This window comes from Odontomachus brunneus, unplaced genomic scaffold, assembly GCF_010583005.1.
Source record: "Odontomachus brunneus isolate Ranch 3 - 2012 unplaced genomic scaffold, Obru_v1 Obru_scaffold_323, whole genome shotgun sequence".
Lineage (NCBI taxonomy): Eukaryota > Metazoa > Arthropoda > Insecta > Hymenoptera > Formicidae > Odontomachus > Odontomachus brunneus.
The window spans coordinates 15,873-22,284 of record NW_022639773.1 but is presented as its reverse complement, the minus strand read 5'-3'; positions in this window follow the sequence as shown (position 1 = coordinate 22,284).

Here is a 6,412-nt window from a genome sequence, read left to right as displayed (position 1 = left end):
ATACCGGTAATATGTCGGTAAAAAAGAAATGTCGGTAAGCCCCCTCTCCTGCGTGACGTCGCCCCCGCGCCCGCAGTTCCCCTCGCCCCGCACCCCCCCTCAGAGGACCTGGGTTTAGAACCCCCCTTATTCACCTACTAAGATACGCTTTGACGTTAACGTCTTTTAAGTACTTGGAGATTGGGATCAGCATGGGATTGGTATCCACTGTGCAACTAGGCCTCGGTGACAATCGTGGCAATTAATTGGTCTTACATTCAACTTGGGGAGGATTGATGAACGTGAAGATATTTTATAACTTTTAACCAACCGAGGTGTCATTCTCTCCGCTATAGATTCGCGATTTGGCGATGGAATGCTGCACGATGTATGGCAAGAAACTTTCAAAACTCACTGTTTCGGACTCATCGTCAAGTAAATATTCTCTAGGACAACAAAGCAATTGCACAACGATACCGTTCAAAACACGCGTATATCTCGCCTGTACGAACCGCGATGTTGATATCAACAATAATATTTCTTCGTACCGTGTGAGAACGAGTCACGCGACGCGAGAAAAAACAACGTGGTTATCGTCGGATATCGTCTTTGTCTCGCCACGATAAATTACCGAAATCCGCTTCCCGAAATTATTATTGTTGTTTTCTTTCGGTTAACAAGGCGCGACCTATACCGCAATAGAAGTCTCGTTGCTGGCCAGATACCTTTTTTCGTTATTAGCAGCGAGACCTTCTTAATGTCGATAAAATTGTAAGATACCGAGATACATTTTGGAACAAGTGCATCGATTCTTATATCGCGCGTATCGCCTATCGCCTGCCTCACATCGAATTACATCCGAGACACCAAATAAACGGCATTTGTTAGAACAAAGAGAGTCAACATTATTACATCCGCCTTGGCGAACGAGCCTTCCTTACAAGGTGACACCAGCGTCACAACACTCACATTATCCAGTAACTGCATGTACTTGCAACCAGTTATAGTGGAACATTTGTTTACTCTCGAGCATTGCATTGACCATATGTACTCATGGGTATATGAAAATACACATATTATTAATACAAAATGATAATAGAAATATATTAATAGAAATTTTGTAAAAATTCTTCGAGAGAAGAATATTACCGAAACGGATAATGCGATATCGACGATACGCAATAGCGGGGACTTTGACGGTGGTACACTCATCGATTGCAAGCTATTGGCGTGTGCAATGAATGATATTATGTATGAAGTATTGAACAAATAATCTGTACATGTAACAGTTTCAAAATATATAAATTGTAATCCCAAGATCTGTTGCTTATTTCTATATTACTTTTTTTCCCATATTTCTCGATACACCACAAATAGTCTTAAAATGTTATCTGGTCTTTTGCGGAGCACAGTGTACGTGCTCATTAATAATAAAAATATCATGTGTCACATTCTTCTTCTTGCGCATCGTACTGTCGAATGCATACGTTTGCAAAATGTTAGATTTTGCAGCTGCGACGAAAAAAATTTACGCCGCTAAATACGCGAGCGGACGGTGCGGGCGGTGCGGGCTGTCACAAAATCCGCCGCAAAAACCGCCGCAAACTGCCGCAAAGTACGCCGCGGATCGATAAAATGATCTATCGAAAGAAGATTGAAAAAATTATATAAACATCGGTATATAATATCGGTAATTACCGATCAACGGTATTATGTAAATATGTCGGTAAAAAATTATGTAGATATATATGTTGGTAAAAAAAATTATGTAATTGAATGTTGGTATATAATATCAGTAATAAATTACCGACCGTTGGCCAATCATCGGTATTATGTAAATATGTCGATAACAAATTATGTAAATATATGTTGGTAAGAAATTATGTAATTGAATATTGGCATATAATATCGGGAATAAATTACTGACCGTTGGCCGATCATAGATATTATGTAAATATGTCGGTAACAAATTATGTAAATATATGTTGGTAAAAAATTATGTAATTGAATGTCGGTATATAATATCGGTAAAAAATTACCGACCGTCGGTATATCGGTATGCCTTCCAATCACCGAGCGCTGATAATACCGGTACCCCTCTCCCCCCCGGTGACGTCATAGCCCCGGCGGTACCTCCTCGTCCCGCACCTCCCCCAGAGGACCTAAGTTAGAACCCCTATACTATACCTACTGATTCCGATCGGAAATGCTAGGTTCCGACTGGTAAGTGTCCGACTATGATTCCATTTATGCATTTGTGCTATTATGTATTCCGAGCGGAATTGGCTTTCCGCACGTTGTAATCGAAAATAAACGAGACAAGAGGAAGGAGTGAAATTATTTACTTCAACCAATCGCAGTATAGAAAAAATAAATATAATCATGGAACCTATTATGAAACTGGGAAAAGTTTCCAATTGGAATGATTCCGTTTTCTGACAATTATGCTATTATGAACATTCGAATTGTATCCGAAATGATCGGAAAGTTACCGACACCTTTCAAGCAAGCGGAAAGTCGATTCCGATCGGAATAAAGTTATAGGAACCAATAGACGATAAGCAGTGAACACATTTACGTAAAACGGTAGTAAAATTGTAATATATATAATAATATTATAAAGGTTATGTGAACTTCATAATTATTTACGTTTGTTCCTTTTATTATTCTCCACTCTTGGGCGATTACAGCGACTTGTATTTAAAAACTGATGTCTTGTTATTGGCAGATATTTTTGAAAATTTCCGTGATAGCTGCATCGCAAGTTATGGACTCGATCCCGCGCATTATTATACTCTACCAGGGTAGCGACCATGAACCTTTCACGTGAACTTCATTTTCATTTTTCACTTTTCATTGTAAGTTATTTCACATGAAAAGTGAACAATGAAAATGTGGAAAGCAATATTTATGTAATATAAATTATTAAAATTAAAATGTAATTACAGTATACACAATGTAATATATAACACATTAATAAGCATTGTACAACTTAAATTTATAGTTATAATATAATAATACAATATGAGTGAAATAAAACGTGAAATATTTCACGTGAACTGTTTCAGTTTGCTCGTATATGTTCTTCTTTACTCTTTTGTAAATTGTGTAAGTTTCCATGAAAATTTTTAAGCATCAAACGATGCGGTTTAAATGTGAAAAATAATGTAATACTATACTCGCATATTATATACAAAGTAAATAAAATTTCTTATAGTGACTTTAATTTTTATGATTATACGAAAATTGGCATTTGACATAAGAATCCTATGTCCATTAAAAATGAACAACGAAAGCCAATTGAAGCGTGATGACGTATAGGCAGTGAAAGCATACCGACGAAGTTTGCAAAGTTAAGATACGTATGCATCAGAAAGTTAAAGTGTAATATATTATAAATTGTATGCAATAAGTAAAATGTAAGTTTATTTTATGTATTGTGACGTGGTGGCCCTGAGGCACCATCAGGGCACAAGGACCAACGCGGGTCAACATGCGCCTATATTGTATAGCGCCGATGCCGTTTCGTGAACGCGAGGCCGACCGCCAGTCATGGAAAATGTGGCAAAAATTTAGTGAAAGTAAGATTGGAAGAGTGGATTGGTCCCGCGCCCCATGATTGTGTCCCCAAGCTCCCTCAGCCGACCCGATGGAGGAGGATTCGACGGACAGCGTGGGATCGGAGGGAGACAAGACGAGTCGCCATCCTCATCAGGGATCACGGTCAAATATGACTCAGGTACCGGAGCTTTAACTTCTAATCGCTTAGAAATAAGAAAGTGTTATCGTCCTGAGTTTGGTTGCCGCCGGCGGTATTTATGATTTCAGCCAAAACAAGAGGCGTAGAGGAGAGCCGCCGGAGCGGAACAGCTGACGGCTGACAATAACGATTCCGCGAGATCAGGTGTCGATGGCAATAGGAAAAGAGAAAACAAAGGCGACGGCTAAAATCGCGGTGATTGGAAGAGGCCGAGAAAGAAAGAGAGAGAAGGAGAGAGGGAGAGAGATAGCGACGGGAGCAAAGAAAAAGAAGAAACAAAGGCGAGATCGGGCTTGTCCTTTTGGTACCGAGATACGCAATCGGTCGGTGAGAGAATTTTTGATGTTACGGCGAGTGCCAATATCGTATATCGAGAGCGAAATATCGTAACCGAGCTAACCCTCTCGAGACGGAGTACCGTGGTCGAAACCTATCGAGAAGACGAGCGAGGGCATCTGTGACCAGCCGACAACCGGGAGCTAATACCGGAGGGCATCCACGAGGGTCAAGGCGAGGAGCGAGCTACGATAATCTGTAAGATCAACCACTCGTTTCCATTTGTAGCATGCCCGTCATCGTATCGTCCATAACAAGGAGTGGCCGTGTGAAATTGAAAGAAAGTCGAAAATTGTAACACATCGTGACCTTAGAGAATAGTTCGCAAAAACCTTGTATATCGTATCGCTAACGGATCTATCGTCGGATCTTTGAAACTGTGCGAGCATCGGAACGAGTGTGTTCCGATAAAATAAATTAAATAATTACCGTACGATTGGACCGCCTAACTTTCTTTGCCTGATATATGCTCCTTTTCCCAACACCCACTCCCATCTCCGACTCTAATTAATCTAGAGCTAACTAATAGTTAAAAATATTAATGGCACATAAGGAGCTAGCACGGATGTCTTAGTGCTATTAAATACTAACATAATTTTAATATTAATATGATTGTGGGAGGATAAAAATGTCCAGTATGTCAAACGCACGTATCGAAATTTTCTCTTCGACTAACGTACGCGGAGAATCAACCTTCCATACTTAAACCGATCCTTGAGTCCCAAATTTTAAATATATATTTTAATTAAAATCTCAAACCCCCATAAAACCGAAGACTCAAATAGATTCCTTTTTTGTATATGTTGCGAAAAAACTGCCTCCGCCAGGACTCGAACCTGGAACCTCCCCACTTTCCTTCTGTGCCATTAATATTTTTCACTATTAGTTAACTCTATAAAGGAGCGTTCTATTATTTCGGTTTAATCTAGAGCTGCCGGCTCCGTAAGTTCTCGATTTTCTCGACTTCGTAGTAGTGACGATTTTTGGTGTATAAATTGGTGAGGAGGTGCAGCCTTACCACACCTGGTGCCCAATTTCGCGTACGAATATCGAGGTCGAGGATCGAGGACAGCGGAAATTTGTCGACGCGGCGGACAAATGGCTGTCCACCTTAACTAATGAGAAAAGTCGTCACAGTATTTATTGCATAAAATAAATTATAATTAATAATATAAAAATAAATAATTATGTAAATTATTTGTATTTTATGTATTATTTTATATGAAATATATTTTCTGTAGATTTAAAATATTAATATGAATAGAATATTCTATCTTTTAATAATTTATCTTAAAGTAATCCCAGATAAGCAGACTTCCAAGGGATGTTCTAAAGACACCACTATGTCTTAAAAATATGCTGAAAAATTCTAAAAATGTCCATTGCAAATTGGTGTTGTCTTGAGTATATTGTAATATTTATTTTACTTACAAATTCACGTTAAATCTTTCATTTTTCACGAGTTTAGTGAAGATTTTCATCCTTCACGAGTTTATTACAAAATTTTCACTTTTCACGAGTTCACACTAAGGGAAAAGATTCATGATCGCTATCCAGGATTTACATAGGTTGCAATGTTGAAACATACCGACATAAATTTCGAACTGCTCACCGATATTGATATGATCATGTTCATCGAACGCGGTATACGCGGTGACCTAAGTCAATGTTCGGATAGATACGCACACGCCAATAACAAGTACATGCAGTCTTACGACCCATCGAAATTATCGTCGTACTTAATGTACTTTGACGTAAACAATCTGTATGGATGGGCAATGTGTCAACCATTGCCTTACGCCGAGTATCGATGAATCGACAACGTATCAAACTTTGACGTATTCTCAGTCGCTATCGATTTGCCTACAGAATACATTCTCGAGGTCCACTTGGAGTATCTGCAAAATTTGCATGATGTGCACACTGACCTACCGTTTTCTCCAACGCGCGATAAGCCACCCAGCAAGCGTCAGGAGAAACTTCTCGCGACTCTATACGATAAGCAGCATTATATTATCCACTACCGCAACCTGCAGCAGTGCACACGCCACGGTCTTCGTATTACAAAGATTCACCGCATGCTCCAATTCGCTCAATCTCCCTGGCTCCATAGTTATATCGAATTAAACACAATTTAGAACGTGTGCAACTAATGATTTTGAGAAAAATTTGTACAAATTGATGAATAATGCGGTATTCGGCAAAACGATGGAAAATATTCGAAATCATATCGATGTAAAACTAGTAACACATTGGGACGGTAGGTACAGTGCAAAGGCAATGATCGCAAAATCAAATTTTCACAGTATAAATGTATTTTCGAAAAACTTAATCACC